The sequence below is a fragment of the Odocoileus virginianus genome, chromosome 9 (assembly GCF_023699985.2).
Source record: "Odocoileus virginianus isolate 20LAN1187 ecotype Illinois chromosome 9, Ovbor_1.2, whole genome shotgun sequence".
In the NCBI taxonomy this organism is placed as follows: domain Eukaryota; kingdom Metazoa; phylum Chordata; class Mammalia; order Artiodactyla; family Cervidae; genus Odocoileus; species Odocoileus virginianus.
In genome coordinates this window covers 3,753,043-3,771,657 of record NC_069682.1, presented here as the reverse complement: position 1 = coordinate 3,771,657, position 18,615 = coordinate 3,753,043, and the positions used below count along the sequence as shown (strand labels likewise).

The following is an 18,615-nucleotide window of genomic DNA, read 5'->3' as shown; positions in this document are numbered from 1 at the left end:
GGCAGGAGAAGTCTCCTTTTAGTTTTCTTTAAATGAGTTCCAGAGGGCTTTATTTCCCTGGCCACTATTATTTATTCTGGCACTCATAGTGAGTGGCAAGAACTATTAGCAAAAACCCCCAAATCACATGGATATCAATAGAGGAAAACCCTTCCAAGATTCCATATCCTGCCTGTGCCTCCAATCCAGAAACATCCACTGACCCCCTTTGAGCACCGGCTGATGACGATGCAGATATTTCAGGCTGCAGTTCCCTACTCACTGCCGTCTGTTTGAGGTTGTTTTGACCCTGGACTATTTTTGCTCACATGGTTGCTCTCAGCCGCAGACATTCAAATGGAAACCAGAGAGATCCAAATACTTGGGAGAAATCCATAAACAAATGTAAGAAGCAGCATCCAGTCTGACCATGGCGCCCACAGAAGTTTCTGTAGACAGAATGTAAAGGGCCAGATTCCCAACACCTATGACTTGAAAACTTGCCTAAATCTTTCTTAGCGACTTAGTTACTTCCCAGGAATGGAAGGTTGAAGATTCAGAAGAGCAGCTTGGAAACAGTTTATTCAGTATGTGTGTGTGTGTGTGTGTGTGTGTGTGTGATTTCAAAGATTTCCCTTTGGGGGGCCACGAATGCTGAGGACAACTGGATGCCTGCTATTTTGTTTACAGAGAAAATATAATTTGTGCTGTATTTATTTATTTTTTAAATAAAAGTAAGTCAAACAAAAAGAGGCCCCTATTTATAGAAACTTACAGAAAAGTATCAGGCCAAGTTAAGGTATGTTTTCATTAAGAAACAAAAATGATTAAAATAGATTCTAAGAATTGCACGAACAAAACCTTTTTGACTATCAATAACTAACCCCAAACCTAGCTTGCAAATACCTAAATGCCATTCACAACAAAACTCTTTGATTCTATAAAATTCAAAAATGCGGTACTAGATGTAATACAGGGCCTTCAAAATTTCTTTTTCCCCAAACCATCAGACTTTTTTCCTTGCCTCCTCCAATTCATCCTAATTGGACCACCATTAGCTAAGAAATTGATGAAAACTAAAGAAAAGAGGAAACCCCCAAATCACGAGGCAGCCTTGGAAAAATCCTGCAATTGGATCATAAACTGAACTTACCAGCAGTTTTGGGCTTCCCTGGTAGCTCAGCTGGTAAAGAATCTGCCTGCAATGCAGGAGACCCCGGTTTGATTTCTGAGTCAGGAAGATCACATAGAGAAGGGATAGGCTACCCACTCCTATATTCTTGGGCTTCCTTGGTGTCTCAGATAGTAAAGAATCCTCGTGCAATGCGGGAGAACTGGGTTCAATCCCTGGGTTGGAAAGATCCCCTGGAGGCGGGCATGGCAACCCACTCCAGTATTCTTGCCTGGAGAATCCCCATGGACAGAGGAGCCTGGTGGGCTATGGTCTATGGGGTCGCAAAGAGTCAGACATGACAGGGACTAAACACACAGCCCACCAGCAATTTTGTTGATCACAGTCTAGTCATACTAACTCATTACCTGTGAAGGAATCCCAGGCACAAGCCCCCACCACTTGCATGCAAGAAACAGAACAATGTGATCTGGGACCTTACAGCCCTTATTTAATGAGCATGCTGAGCAACTATATCTAAATACATAAAAACAAAAAGAACCCTTTCCCCCTAAAGCAGTAAGAAAACTGTAAGAAATTGTTGCTTTCACCAGTGGGTGGTCAAGTCTTCAAACACTCATCAGTTTCACACACGTTTTAAGACTACCTGGAAAATGGCATGCAGCCTCCCAGATGGAACCAGCTTAGAGAATATTTTCACCTTTCCGCCTTTCAACAAATTGCTTGTTTTCCCATTGGAAAAATAACCCTATTGCTTACCCCGAAGTACAGTACATGACTAGTCAAGTTAGGAAGTAAATGAATTGTTACGCTGTCAACAAGATTCTTCCCCCCCCGCAACCCCCGCCACATACCTTTCTATTTAGGAATTCCAGAGTTAGAAACTGAAGAAAATGCCCACTGCTGTCATTTACTTTCATTTTTGTGTGTTCTACCAGGGTTGCTTTGCAATGTGAAATTACTAGGAGGAGGAAGAGTAATTGCGATATTCATACAAGTTTGTGAGTGGACCCTGGGACGCCCTTGTCACTGTCTGGTGAGAATTTTGACCCGTGGTACTTTCTGTATTTTATTTAAGCCCAGCTTCCCAGGTGGCTCAGTGGTAAAGAATATGCCTAAGTATCTGCCTGCCACCACAGGAGATATAGGTTCAATTCTTGGGTGGGGAAGCTCCCCTGGAGAAGGAAGTGGCAATCCACTCCAGTCTTCTTGCCTGGGAAATCCCACGGACAGAGGAGCCTAGCGGCCACAGTCCATGGGGTCTCAAAGAGTCGGACACAATTTAATGAATAAACAACAACAGCAAACACAGGCAACCTTCCTTAAGGATTCAGTTTACTTAGTAGGAAAGGAGTAAAACAAAACATGATAAAGGCTGAGTTCTGGACTAAGTCACAAAGCTTTCTGAAACACAAGAGCCTACTGTCTGATAAAGGACATTTGTATATATTGGAACTTTCAAAAGAGAGGCTGCCCCAGCAGCCTGGTCCATGTCACAAATCTCAACCTAAGTCAACCCATTCTTACAGGAAATGCCTCACTGTCTAGGAAACCCAACAAACACCAGTGGCAACACTCCACCTCAGCTTTGGCTGGTTCACCTAGATAACAGGACCTGCTACCCCTACCAGGATGAGAATAAGACGGTTGGATGGCATCACCAAGCGGACGTGAGTTTCAGGCAAACTCCAGGAGAGAGTGAAAGAAAGGGAAGCCTGGCGTGCTGCAGCCCACAGGGCCTCAAAGAGTCAGACACAGCTGAGAGGCTGAATAGCAGTCCTCACCAGGAACTCCCTGGCCTCCTAGCCAGCCCATGCCTTGTTTTTGAGTTGTTGCTTCTAATGCTCTTCCCTAAAGTCCTTTGTGAAGAGAGCCCCATGTTTTGTGAAGCACTGTCATCCCACAATCCATGGATTGTTTTCCATGTAAAGGGCATCAAACTCACTATGAGATTGTAATACTTTGTTGTTTGAGACCATGAAGCTATCAGACATTCAGCTCTGCCTAATCTGGATGATCCTTCCTTTTTCATCCATTAAAAATTGAAAGCAAATTTTAAAAGTTCAAAAAAAGTTTAGTTAAATAATACATGGAAATGAGACAATTTAATTCAACACTCTGCCAAGCAAGGCATACACAGAAAAGTTCTCGTATCTCCCTTCTTCATCCAGCAACAGCCATGAAGAACAAGTCAGGGGACTTCTCTCGTGGCCCAGTGGATATTATTCCACACTCCTAATGCAAGGGGCAGGAGGTTGATCTCTGGCCAGGGAACTAAGATCCTGCATGCTGAGTGGCCAAAATACAATAGACAAAAAAGTAATATATAAGAACAAACAAATTACGAGGTCAAAGAAACTCATTCAAGCAACTGGATGAATTCAGTTCCATGCAGTATCCACTTGCAGCCTTCCCCACAGCTATGCCCACACAAATGAGCACCCAAATTTTACCTTGACATGTTCAACTTAAGTTGCCCAGGAAACTTACCATGTGGACCAACCAGCCTTCAGTACTCACATCTCATTTTTATTTTTACATAGAGAACTTGGGTCTCTAGACCCATGGTTTGCTCTTTCTATAGCACCTGCTACCTTTAATTTTCTAAGAGCAATGACATAACTGATAAAGATATGCCATAATCGGTTTCAGTATTATCAGTTATAATCCATATTCCTTAAAATAGTGCCTAATACACTATCTATAAAACATATGTGAACAGCTTTGACCCAAACATGGAAAACTATTCCCCGTGTGATGTTTCAACAGTTAAGATTATATGTTGTTAGAGAGAGTGATGCAGGTCAGCATAAGAGAAGGAGAAGCCTAAGTTATGAAGGCAGGAGGCACTACAACTGATTAGAGTTGGCAGATTTAGCAAATGAAAATATACAATGCCAGGATAAATCAGAATTTCATACACAATGACTAACGTTTCCTTGTGTCTTGCACATGTTTGGGAATATACTTATACTGAAAACTATTCATGATTTACATGAAATTCACATTTCACTGAGTTTCCTCTATTTTATCTGGCAAGCTCAAATATACTGGGAGATTTAAGATACATACAAATTATAACTAACAATATGTGATATACCTATTCATATGTAATATGCATAATAATTTATTTCTAAATACTTTTTTCAGAGCAGAATTACTGTAAGTATTCAAAATAAATGCTTTATAATGAGAAGTATTGTCATACTGGCAAATTAATTAGCATTGTACAAAACAAACATTTTCATAAAATAAAATAAGAAAGTATAATAGGATTTCATATGCATATATGGCAATTAATTCCATGATAGGGTTTGAGTGCATAGCAATTGAACTTAATAACTTCATAAAGAAGCTGAAGTTGAACAGTTCTATGAACACCTACAAGACCTTTTAGAACTAACACTCAAAAAGGACGTCCTTTTCATTATAGGAGACTGGAATCCAAAAGTAGAAATCAAGAAACACCTGGAGTAACAGCCAAATTTGGCCTTGGAGTACAGAATGAAGCAGGGCAAAGGCTAATAGAGTTCTGCCAAGAGAAGGCACTGGTCATAGCAAATGTCCTCTTCCAACAACACAGGAGAAGACATCACCAGATGGTCAACACCAAATTCAGACTGACTATATATACTTTGCAGCCAAAGATGGAGAAGCTCTATACAGTCAGCAAATACAAGACTGGGAGCTGACAGTGGCTCAGATCATGAACTCTTCTTATTGCCAAATTCAGACTTAAATTGAAGAAAGTGGGGAAAACCACTAGACCATTCAGGTATGACCTAAATCAAATCCCTTATGACTATACAGTGGAAATGAGAAATAGATTTAAGGGACTAGATCTGATAGACAGGGTGCCTGATGAACTATGGATGGAGGTTTGTGACATTGTACAGGAGACAGGGCTCAAGACCATTCCCAAGAAAAAGAAATGCAAAAAAGCAAAATGGCTGTCTGAAGAGGCCTTACAAATAGCTGTGAAAACAAGATATGTGAAAAGCAAAGGAGAAAAGGAAAGATATACCCATTTGCATGCAGAGTTCCAAAGAATAGCAAGGAGAGATTAGAAAACCTTCCTCAGCGATCAATGCAAAGAAACAGAGGAAAACAATAGAATGAGAAAGACTAGAGATCTCTTCAAGAAAATTAGAGATATCAAGGGAACATTTCATGCAAAAATGGGCTCAATAAAGGACAGAGATGGTATGGACCTAACAGAAGCAGAAGATATTAAGAAGAGGGTGCAAGAATACACAGAAGAACTGTACAAAAAAGATCTTCATGACCCAGATAATCACAATGGTATAATCACTCACCTACAGCCAGACATCCTGGAATGTGAAATCAAGTGGGCCTTAGGAAGCAACACTACAAACAAAGCTAGTGGAGGTGATGAAATTCTGGTTGAACTATTTCAAATCCTAAAAGATGATGCTGTGAAAGTGCTGCAGTCAATATGCCACCAAATTTGGTAAACTCAGCAGGGGCCACAGGACTGGAAAAGGTCCATTTTCATTTCAATCCCAAAGAATGCTCAAACTACTGCACAATTGCACTCATCTACAAGCTGGTAAATTAATGCTCAAAATTCTCCAAGCCAGGCTTGAACAACATGTGAACCATGAACTTCTGGATGTTCAAGCTGGTTTTAGAAAAGGCAGAGGAACCAGAGATCAAACTGCCAACATCCGCTGGATCGTCAAAAAAGCAAGAGAATTCCAGAAAAACATTTATTTCTGCTTTATTGACTATGCTAAAGACTTTGACTATGTGGATCACAACAAACTGTGGAAAATTCTGAAAGAGGAATAACAGACCACCTGACCTGCCTTTTGAGAAACCTGTATGCAGGTCAGGAAGCAACAGTTAGAACTGGACATGGAACAACAGACTGGTTCCAAATAGGAAAAGGAGTATGTCAAGGCTGTATATTGTCACCCTGCTTATTTAACTTATATGCAGAATACATCATGAGAAACGCTGGGCTGGAGGAAGCACAAGCTGGAATCAAGATTTGTGGAAGAAATATCAATAACCTCAGATATGCAGATGATACCACCCTTATGGCAGAAAGTGAAGAAGAACTAGAGAGACTCTTGATGAAATTGATAGAGGAGGGTGAAAAAGTTGGCTTAAAACTCAACATTCATAAAACTAAGATCATGGCATTCAGTACCATCACTTCATGGCAAATAGATAGGGAAACAGTGGAAATAGTAGCTGACTTTATTTTGGGGGTCTCCAAAATCACTGCCAATGGTGATTGCAGCCATGAAATTAAAAGATGCTTACTCCTTGGAAGGAAAGTTATGACCAACCTAGACAGCATATTAAAGAGCAGAGACATTATTTTGTCAACAAAGGTCCATCTAGTCCAAACTATGGTTTTTCCAGTAGTCATGTATGGATGTGAGAGTTGGACTATAAAGAAAGCTGAGCACTGAAGAATTGATGCTTTTGAACTGTGGTGTTGGAGAAGACTCTTGAGAGTCCCTTGGACTGCAAGGAGATCAAACCAGTCCATCCTAAAGGAAATCATTCCTGAATATTCATTGGAAGGACTGATGCTGAAGCTGAAACTCCAATACTTTGGCCACCTGATGCAAAGAACTGACTCATTTGAAAAGACCCTGATGTTGGGCAAGATTGAAAGTGGGAGGAGGAGGGGACAACAGAGATGAGATGATTGGATGACATCACTGACTCAATGGACATGAGTCTGAGTAAACTCCGGGAGTTGGTGATGGACAGGGAGGCCTAGTGTGCTGCAGTCCATGGGGTCGCAAAGAGTTGGACACCACTGAATGACGGAAGTGAACTGGACTGAATGAATTCATTAAGGTTATAGAACCTTAAATGTACCTTTGATGGGCTAGAAAAGTGGAAAAAAAAAAAAAGAGTAAGAACTCTTTTGATTCCAGAATCCAGCATGGAAAAAACTTCCCCACAGAGTGCATGTGATAAGAGGATATGGAGTGATTTCTTCTCAGAAATTGCAGTGCTCTCTTGGCAAGGAGACAACCCCAGTGGACTTATTCTGGGCACCCTCTCTCCAGGGACTCCAGCCACAATGGTGTGACTCCGTATCAGAGCCTGATGTTTGAATGGAAGAAGTAACTAAGTAGCTGGGAGAATTCAAAACTTTTTTTTTAAGTAAAGTAAAAAATTAACATAAAAGTGATGTAAAAATTTTGTGTCAACATAAACTGATAGAAAGATGAAGCATTAGTAAGTCTGGTTCAATCAACAGCTGTCAGTGGGAAGGAATTGAAAAAAAAGAACAAAAAAATGTTCTCCTGATTAAATCTGGCCAAGTTATCTGTTAAAGCTGGTTTCCATTAAATGTTTGTTAATTTAATTTATAAAAACTGAAAGCCTATGGTGGCTATATGCCGCTCACAATAGGCATTGTATATGTACAGATTGGCTGTCTGCCAGGATATAGTGTCATACAGACTGGTATCTTGTATGTAAACATTGTTTGAATCTCTAATAATCAAAAAAAATTTTAAACCCTCCATGGTTTCAATATCCTTGTAATACAAAATAAATACTGAACTTCCTGTGTCTAGTTTCTGTATTTACACTCCAGGCCTTCTTGTTGGCAAGTCAATGTGAGCAGAGTTTGTTTCACCACGTTCATTAGGTCAAAGTTTTCACTTCTGCTGGGTGAGAGGAAGTTGCCACTAAGGTGAATCAATCCTGTTATATGTTTTATGGTTATTGGACTGGATGTTACATTTAAGAAAATTTCTATTACAGGATGCTTGTTTCTAAGTTAAGTATTAAGTATGGACAACTTATAGAAATACTGTGTCTTATGGATATGTTGTTGGATGTTACGTGTAATGTGTGTCATGATTATATACAAGGTAAATATAAAAATAGTGGTAAATAGAACCAGTAGTATAAGTTGTATATATTCTATTACAAATATTGGTTGTCATAATTAATAATATATGCTAAATAAAAATGTTGTAGGGAAATGTAAGCAAGAGGATATTCATTCTCTTTTCCTAACTTCTATTCAGTCCATAAATATCTACCACACAGCTTCTCTCCCAAGGAGAGAAGCAGATGTTTTTCTTCATTCCACCAGCCAGAAAATCTGTCCTGGGTATCTTCTAGGTGCTGTGCACTGTGCAAGAGAATGTGGAGGACAGAGAGCAAATGTCGGAAATGTTCCTAGTCTCCAGCAGCTTATGGTCCATTTATAACATCCCCACCATGGCTCTGCCCTGGGGTTTTTGAAACTTTCTTCTACAGGCCATCCAGTGGCTAACAGTAACTGTGGAATCCACCTGGTGACTATGGTGAGAACCACTCGGATACAGGGCAACCCCATTCATCTATTTTCAAGAATAGTTTATCAGGTATCCACCATGTCACATCAGTATTTATTTGAACTTGAGCTGTTGTTGTTTAGCCACTCAGTCTACTCAACTCTTTCTGAGCCCATGGACTGCAGCATGCCAGTCTTCCCTCTCCTTCACCATATCGTGGAGCTTGCTCAAACTCATGTCCTTTGAGTAAATGAGGCCATTCAACAATCTTGTCCTCTGTCATCCCCTTCTCCTCCTGCCTTCAGTCTTTCCCATGATCAGGGTCTTTTCTAATGAGCCCACTTCTCACATCAGGAGGCCCAAGTATTGGAGCTTCAGCTTCAGCATCAGTCCTTCCAACGAATATTCAGGATTTCCTTTAGGATTGACTGATTTGATCTTCTTGCAGCCCAAGGGACTCTCAAGGGTCTTATTTTACAAACCGCAGTTCAAAAGCATCAATTCTATTGCATTCAGCCTTCTTTACGGTTCAACTCTCACATCCATATGTGACTACTGGAAAACCATAGATTTCACTATGTGGACCTTTGTTGGCAAAGTAATGTCTCTGCTTTTTAATATGCTGTCTAGGTTTGTCATAACTTTTCTTTCAAGGAGCAAGAAGGTTTTAATTTCACGGCAACAGTCACCATCTGCAGTGATTTTAGTGGTTTTGTCAGCCTAGTGGTTTCTGACTCTTGCAACCCTATGGACTATATAGCCTGCTAGGTGCTTCTGTCACTGTTTCCATTGTTCCTCCATCTATTTGCCATGCAGTGATGGGACTGGATGTCATGATCTTAGTTTTTTGAATGTTGAGTTTTAAGCCAGCTTTTTCACTCTCCTCTTTCACCTTCATCAAGAGGCTCTTTAGTTCCTCTTCACTTTCTGCCGTAAGGGTGGTGTCATCTGCATATCTGAAGTTATTGATATTTCTCCCAGAGATCTTGATTCCAGCTTGTACTTCATCCAGCCTGGCATTTCATATGGTGTACTCCACATATAAGTTAAATAAGAAGGGTGACAATATACAGCCTTGATGTACTCCTTTCCCAATTTGGAACCAGTCCATTGTTCCATGCCCAGTTCTAACCGTTGCTTCTTGACCTGCATAAAGGTTTTGCCAAGGGAGGTAATGTGGTCTGGTATGCACATCTCTTGAAGAATTTTCCACAGTTTGTTTTGATCCACACAGTCAAAGGTTTTGGCATAGTCAGTGAAGCAGAAGTAGATGCTTTTTCTGGAATTATCTTGCCGTTTCTATGGTCCAGTGGATGTTGGCAACTTGATCTCTGGTTCCACTGCCTTTTCTTAATCCAGCGTGAATATCTGAAAGTTCTTGGTTCATGTACTGTTGAAGACTGGCTTGGAGAATTTTGAGCATTATTTGGTTGCTTGTGAGATGAGGGCAACTGTGCGGTAGTTTGAACATTCTTTGACATTGCCTTTCTTTGGGATTGGAATGAAAACTGTACTTTTCCAGCCCTGTGGCCACTGCTGAGTTTTCCAAATTGGCTGGCATATTGAATGCAGCACTTTACCAGCATCATCTTTTAGGACTTGGAATAGCTTATCTGGAATCCCTTCACCTCCACTAGCTTTGTTCATCGTGATGCTTCCTAAGACCCCCTTGACTTCTCATTCCAGGATGTCTGACTTAAGGTGAATGATCACACCACCATCATTATCTGGGTCCTTAAGGTCTTTTTTGTATAGTTCTTCTGTGTATTCTTGCCACCTCCTCTGAATATCTTCTGTTTCTGTTAGGTCCATAGCATTTCTATGTTTTTTGTGCCTATCTTTCCTGTGCCCATTATGTTTCAAGGGGTTCATTCTCCCTTCGTATGTCTTACTTTCTTGACGAGATCTCTAGTCTTTCCCATTCTATTGTTGTCCTCTATTTCCTTGCACTGATCACTTTGGATGGCTTTCTTATCTCTCCTTGCTCTTCTTTGGAACTCTGCATTCAGTTGGGTATACCTTTCCTCTTCTGCTTTGTCTTTTCTTTTCTTCTCAGCTGTTTGTAAGGCCTCCTCAGACAATGATTTTTCCTTTTTGCATTCCTTTTTATTGGGGATGGTTTTGATCATAACCTTCTGTACAATATTATGAACCTCCATCCATAGTTCTTCAGGCTCTCTGCCTATCAGATCTAACTCCTTGAATCTATTTTTCACTTCCACTGTACAGTCTTAAAGGATTTGATTTAAGTTATGCCTGAATGGTCTAATGGCTTTCCCTACTTTCTTCAATTTAAGTCTGAATTTGGCAATAAGGAGTTCATGATCTGAGCCACGTTCAGCTCCTGGTCTTGTTTTGCTGAATCCTTTAGAGCTTTTTATCTTCAGCTGCAAAGAATATAATCAATCTGATTTTGGTATTGACCATCTGATGATGTCCATGTGTAGAGTCGACCCTTGTGTTGTTGGAAGAGGGTGTTTGCTATGACCAGTGCATTCTCTTGGCAAAACTGTGTTTGTTTTTGTCTTGCTTCATTTTGTATTCCAAGGCCAAACTTTGTTTTTTCATTCCAGGTATCTCTTGACTTACTACTTTTGCATTCCAGTTCCCTGTGATGAAAAGGACATCTTTTTTTGGTGTTAGTTCTAGAAAGTTCTTGTAGGTCATCATAGAACCATTCAAATTCAGCTTCTTTGGCACTAGTGGTTGGGACCTAGACTTGGATTACTGTGATATTGAGTGTTTTGCCATGGAAACCAACAGAGATCATTTTGTCACTTATGAGATTGCAGCCAAGTACTGCATTTCAGACTCTTTTGTTAACTCTGAGGGCTACTCCATTTCTTCTAAGGGATTCTTGCCACAGTAGTAGGTATAATGGTCATCTGAATTAAGTTCACCCATTCCAGTCCATTTTAGCTCACTGATTCCTAAAATGATGATGTTCACTCTTGCCATCTCCTGGTTGACCACTTACAATTTACCTTGATTCATGGACCTAACATTTCACATTCCCATGCAATATTGTTCTTTACAACATTGGACTTTACTTCCATCACCAGTCACATCCACAACTGGGTGTTGTTTTTGCTTTGGCTCCATCCCTTTATTATTTCTTGAGTTATTTCTTCACTCTTCTCCAGTAGCATATTGGGCCCCTACCCATCTGGGGAATTCATCTTTCAGTGTCATATCTGTTTGCCTTTTCATACTGTTTGTGGGGTTCTCAAGGCAAGCATACTGAAGTGGTTTGTCATACCCTTCTCCAGTGGACCACATTTTGTCAGAACTCTCCACCAGGATCCAGCCATCTTGGGTGGCCCTACAGGGCATGACTCATACTTTCATTGAGTTAGACAAGGCTGTAGTCCATGTGATCAGTTTGATTAGATTTTTGTGATTGTGGTTTTATTTTGTCTGCCCTCTGATGAATAAGGATAAGATGGTTAGGAAACTTTCTGATGGGAGACTGACTTTGGAGGAAAACGGTCTTGCTTTGATGGGTGGGGCCATGTTCTGTACATCTTTAGTCTACTTTCCTGTTGACGGGGGCGGGGGGGGGAGGGGCTGTGTTCCCTCCCTGTAGTTGGGCCTGACTGATTCCAGCACACCCTGCTGATCCCAGGACTCTGTGTTTAGTGCCACTGATTCCACGTCAGGCCACTGCCGACCCACACCCCTGCCGGAGACTCCTGGATACTCGCACAAAGTCTGGCTCAGTCTCTTGTGGGGTCTCTGCTCCTTTCTCCTGGGTCCTGGTGTACACAAGGTTTTGTTTGTGCCCTCCAAGAGTCTGTTTCCCCAGGCCTGTGGAAGTTCTGTAATCAAATCCCACTGGCCTTCAAAGTCAAATTCCCTGGGGGTTCTCAATCCATTTGCCAGATCCCCAGGTTGGGGAATATATCCTGGGTCCTAGGACTTTTGCTACCATGTGAGAACTTCTTTGATATAATTGCTCTGTAGTTTGTGGGTCATCTGTTCCATGGCTCTATGGTGGTGCTAATGGCGACCTCCTCTAAGGGGATTTATGACATATGCAGCACCTCCCAGGTTTGTTGCAACCAGAGACCCTGCCCCCATGGTGATCACTGCTGATCTGTGCCTCCATAGGAGACACTCAAATACTCAACGGCATGTCTGACTCAGTCTCTTATGGTGTCTCTGGGTCTTGGTGGGCACAATGTTTTGTTTGAGCCCTCTGAGGGTCTCTGGCCAGTATGAGGTTTCATTCTAAACATGATTTCGCCCCTCTCATTATCTTTTTGGGGCTTATCCTTTGCCGTTAGATGTTAGGTATCTTTTTTTGGTGCCTCCAACATTCTCCTGTTGATGGTTGTTCATCAGTGAGTTGCAAATTTGGTGTCCTCACAGGAGATGAGTGCACTTCCTTCTACAATGCCATACTTGGCAGTAGATACAGGAGTGGGTGGCCAGTGCCTGGTTGGCTGCTTTTGGGTAATTCCCAGGCTCTAGGGTATAATGAGCCTGGGAAGGAGGCATGAGTCACTCCTCCCCTCCCGCTGCTCTAGAAAAACATCATTACGTGACCACTGCAAAAACCATAGCTTTGACTAGATGGACCTTTGTCACAAAGTAATGTCTCTGCTTTTTTAATACACTGTTTAGGTTTGTCATAGCTTTTCTTCCAAGAAGCAAGTTGCTTTCAATTTCATGGCTTCCGTCACCATCTGCAGTGATTTTGAAGCCCAAGAAAATAAAGTCTGTCACTGTTTCCATTGTTTCCCTGTCTATTGGCCATGAAGTGATGGGACCAGATGCCATGATCTTAGTTTTTTTAATGTTGAGTTTTAAGCCAGCTTTTTCACTCTCCTCTTTCACCTTCATGAAGAGGCTCTTTAGTTCCTCTTCACCTTGTGCCACAAGGGTGGTATCATTTGTGTATCTGAGGTTATTGATATTTCTCCTGGCAATCTTGTTTCCAGCTTGTGCTTCATCCAGCCTGGCATTTTGCATGATGTCTTCCACATATAAGTTAAATAAGCAGAGTGACTATATACGGCCTTGATGTACTCCTTTCCGTATGTTAAAAAAGTCCGTTGTTCCAATTCTGGTTCTAACTGTTTCTTCTTGACCTGCATACTAGTTTCTCAGGAGGCAGGCAGGTGGTGTAGTATTCCCATATCTTTAAGAGTTTTCCACAGTGTAATAAATATTCTAGGATAACAGTGACATGTCAAGGGTAAACAGAAAGAAATAGATTACTTAGGATACCAGCTTAAATATTTGGGGTAAAATTCTCATGTTTACACATTTTATATTAGTGCAAATACATGTCATACCTAGAAGCATATTTTCACTTGCTTTTACAATGAAACACATCTAGAAATGTGCTGTTCTGGTGAGCTTACACTGCAAACTGCAGGAGCAAGTTTGAACTTCTCTGCCACTAGAGACTTCATGCAGAATTTTCTGATGTTCTGATGTAATGACAATATCTTCAAAAACAGTTTTAGAGAAAATGCTAATGCTCTCCCATGCAGTTATATATATCCTCCACAAAAATCCAGGGCAGTGGATTCATGTTCAGGAAGCCAAAACACGGAAGTTTGTTTTGGGCCAGTTTCCTTATGCTCTACCTCTAAGGAAAGAGAACTTAATCTAAATTGATGTGCTGAAAGCACCTGCATTAGAAATCTCTGGGAATAGTTACATACCTATACCCCAAAGGATGATCATTTTTGGAGCAAGGGTGCAGGAATCTTCCTAGAAACTTATTTGTCGTCATTGTTCAGTCACTAAGTTGTGTCTGACTCTTTGTGACCCCATGAACTCCAGGCTTCCCTGCCCTTCACTACCTCCCAGATTTTGCTCAAACTCATGTCCATTATATCAGTGATTCTGCCCAACAATTTTATCCTCTGCCACCCTCTTTTCCTTTTGCCTTCAATCTTTCCCAGCGTCAGGGTCTTTTTGCTGGTTCTTCATATCAGGTGGTCAAAGTTTTGGAGTTTATTAGAGGATTGATATATAAACATGTGGAAGCTTGCAATCAATTTAAGATGCTTGAAAGGATTTAAATTCCCTTTGTTTTGTTTTTCTGTACATCACTTTTCTCGGTTAGATTTTTGACAAGAGCATGGTGGCAGCTAAATTCCTATTTTTTGAGCTAGTTGAAGGGATCACAATACACTTCAAATACCAAAACTCTAGGTGGGAAGTTTTCTGTAATGCTGTGGATCTCATGAGACTGACTTGTGGCCTCGCTCATTTGGAGAACCAGTGGCACTCACCTGAGAAGTGTAACAGGGTTACTACAAAGAAACTCAAACATTCTCTAAATCCCCTTTCAATCTGTTTAAATGCCTGGACAAATATTTGAATAGAGACCACACATCAGACAGTTCTTTTCTTTCACAAAAAAATCAAGTTTCCCTGGGTTCAAAAGAGATAGCATAGCATATAAAGATATGGTTTTATGGTCTGCTAGTTTTGTATCAGACTTCTCAGGACAGATCTTCTCAGTCTTTAGCATATTCATTTGTGGAGTTTTGAAGAGGAAGGTAAAAATGCAGCTTATTTTTTTCTTGAACTTATCAGACCAGAGAATATTTGTGTTGCATCTTGCAAGACCCACTTTTTCTGTATCTCCCCTACTTCCTGGAGTAGGATTCTGAAATCAACATGGATCCACATCGGCCTCCTCTGGGAGCTTGTCAGAAAGGCAAAAGCTCAAGCCCCTACCCCAGAACTACTGAAATGGAGTATAAGGTTTAACCAAGTCTCCAGGAGATTTGTACACATGTCAAGTCTGAGAAGAAAAGCTATAGAACACATTTTGAGAACCAGTGCCAAGGACAATGACAGAAATGGTTTTAACCTGGAAAACTTCAAGAATCAATCTTACAGTTCCATTCACCTTGCCTCCTGAAAGATTCTGCTATTGCTTCCAGGAACATCTGCTTTGGCACACAGATTTTTCACTGGGAAAATGACATCTGAAGGCTACATGTAAAACAACTACTCCCACAATTGAGAAAAGTATAGGGTTGTGTTGTGGTTTATAGGTTTCTTGACTTGGGGACAATTTTGATTTGCACCAAAGTGCCCCATGGAGATAGAGATGTGAAAAGAATTAGAACTTGGCCTGCATTTGAATCTGCTCCCCTGCAGAGAAACAGCCCATTTCCCAACCACAGCTGAGAACACATCATCCTGTTTTAGCTGACAAATAATCAGAGCTTTTCCAAATGACTATTCCCAAGCCACTCTGAGTTCCAAGGATAGATTTTGAATCAGGTGCATGTGAAATACAAATAGGGCTCCAGTTGGGAAGGAAAAGATGAAGCTTGAGCCTTAACAAGCAAAATGTACATGTTAATAAAAGCCATGCACGGCCTCAAGTCCATGTAAGGTATGGATCAACCAGCAAGTGCAAGGTTCCCATCGGAATCTTCCCAGCGTACAGCCATGACTCATGCCCAGAGCCATCTTGTCCCTGCAAGAAAAGCATAAATCATCATCCATTCTTAAAAATGATGCCAAAAGTGCATTTTATTCAAATGCATTCCTTAAAATAATTGCTGAGAAAATAATACAAAAGTATTCAACTGACAACTGAGTCTTTAGTCTTTAGTGTTCACATCTGGAGGGGAAAATGTGTCATGGGTGGTTACAGTGGATTCTAAAGATGCTGGAAATTCCTAAACACACAAAAGTCCATGAACATCATAGCTGGTTTTATTCTTCTGAACAGGAAACTGCTGCCTCAGTCACACCTACAAAGTGGTCTCCTAAGTTTTATGATGCAAACCTTATTGTGATTTTCTTTCTTTTTGTTTTCTTCTTTCATAATTTAACCAACAGCATGAGGGGGAATAAAGGGTTTCTCTTTGATTCCTCTAAACCTTCTTTCCTATATCCTTTCCACTAGCATCCAGATAAGTTCAGGATTCTTTTGCAATTATAATAAAGCATTCTCGACTCTATTTCTCCTCCTTCTACTCCCTCTTAAGCTAACTCATTAAGTTTCCATAACTCATAAACTTCCATCTCCTCCTCCATTATATGTTCCTGGTACCCCAGCCTCTGGGGTTCCCCAGTGACTCAGTGGTAAAAGAATCTGCTTGCCATGCAGAAGCCTCAGGTTCGATTCCTGGGTGGGGAAGATCCCTTGGAGATGGAAATGGCAGCCCACTCCAATACTCTTGCCTGGGAGATCCCATGGACAGAGCAGCCTGGTGGGTTACAGTGCATGGAGTTGTGAAGAGTCAGACACAACTTAGCTATTAAACAACAAGCCCAGCCTCTGAAATGTGGATTTAAGTATATGATCCCAGAAACATCAGTAGAGGGAGTAGAAGAATATGCCAGGAAAGGGCAGAAAGTAAATGAAATTAGTTGCCACTATTAACAATTATTAAACTAGTTACCACTGTGGGCAATTAGTGTTCAGAGAAACAGTGTAGAACATTCTTTAGAGTTACTACAACTGAAGGGCAAGGGACTGGGATATTTAGTTATCGAATCCCTGTCTGCAGTGTTGGAAGGGTGTTTTGGGGACATTAGATCTGTCATTTTGACTTGGTCTGTGCTTAGTCTAAGGGCGCTCTCCAGCATAAACACACACACACATACACACATATTTACACACACATACATACATACCTCAAGCAAAGCAGCCTTGGGAATACAGAAGTGACTGCAAAAGGAATATGAATGAGACACCCACAACATCTGTTTCACCATCTGTTTATTTCTCCACTCAGCCCCTACAGGAACTCTTGCTAAGCATCAATGTGGCTAAAATGCATAGACTTTTTCCAGAAATTGTGCTGCTTGATGTACTGGTTCATAGCTTAAAGGCTCACAGCCACTGCTTCCTTCCTGAAGCTCCATGACATCACGTGTCTCTGGAGGCTCCCCGTTCTGTCTCGTCACCCTTGTCATCCTGGCTGACTGCTCTTCCTCTATCCAAACTGGAAGTGTCGGGTCACTCAGTTGTGCTAAGACCTTTCCTCTTCTCCTACCCTGGCTTGCTGAGTGAGCACATCTGCTCCTATGCTTTCAGGTACCACCTACAAATTTGACTTTCAAAATTATATTTTGGTAGCTCAAACCTCCCCTAACAATGAGGCTGATGGTCCAGGCAACATCGGACATCCTAGAGTCGCTTCAAATGCTATGATTCTGCACAAAAGTCATATTCTGTCCTTTGCTTCCCCTGTTAGAAAAAAAATGGCCCTCATCTAATATTTCCTATCTCAGTGGATAACCATGTTCCACTCAGTGGGACAAACTGGAAAACCAGCAGTCATGAAACACACCACCCTGTCTCCTGCCTCCACAGCATCCATTCAGTTACCGGACCTATTCCACTGGATTCCATGAATGGATTAGTTCCTTTTTAAAACGTTTATTTTATTGAAGTATAGTTGATTTACAATATGTTTGCTTCTGCTATACTGAAAAATGATTCGGTTACACATATATACATTCTTTTTCATATTCTTTTCCATTAGGGTTTATCACAGGATATTGAATATAGTTCCCTATGCTATACAGTAGGACCTTGTTGCTATTATATACAGCATGGATGTGGACCTTATCCATGCTGTATGTAATAGTTTGCATTTGCTAATTCCAAACTCCCACTCCATCCATCCCCCACCTTCCTGCCCGCTGGCAACCACAAGTGTGTTCTCCATGTCTGTGAGTCCATTTCTGTTTTGTAGATAAGTTGTTTGTGTCATATTTTAGATTCCAAATGTAACTGGTATTGCATATTTGTCTTTCTCTTTCTGACATAATTTTGCTTAGTATGATAATCTCTAGTGGCATTCATGTTGCACATGACATTACTGCATTCCTTTTTGTTGTTGCTGCTGTTAGATGCTAAGTCATCTCTGACTCTTTTGCAACCCCATGGACTGTAGCTCACCAGGTTCCTCTGTCCATGAGATTTCTGGGATAAGAATACTGGAGCAGGTTGGCATTTCCTTCTCCAGGGGATATTCCCAATCGAGGGATTGAACCTGCATCTTCTGCAGTGCAGGCAGATTCTTCACTGCTGAGCCACTGGGGAATTCTTTTCTTAAGACTATGTAGTATTCCACTGTGTATATGTACCACATCTTCTTTACATCAATGGATTATTTCTTAAATCCTTCCAGCGCCTATCACGTGGCTTCCTCGGATCCATTCTCCATGCTGCAGTCTGAGGGAGCAGTTAACAGGCAGCTCTGAAAGTGTTCCTGACCTTTG

The 18,615-nt window shown here is 41.1% G+C and overlaps 1 non-coding gene across 1 annotated transcript; it reads left to right on the top strand.

Moving 5' to 3' along the window:
• The first annotated feature begins 16,447 nt into the window (after positions 1–16,447).
• Positions 16,448–16,519, top strand: TRNAG-GCC (transfer RNA glycine (anticodon GCC)). The gene has a single exon. It is a non-coding gene; the product is annotated as a tRNA-Gly (tRNA).
• The last annotated feature ends 2,096 nt before the right edge of the window (positions 16,520–18,615 follow it).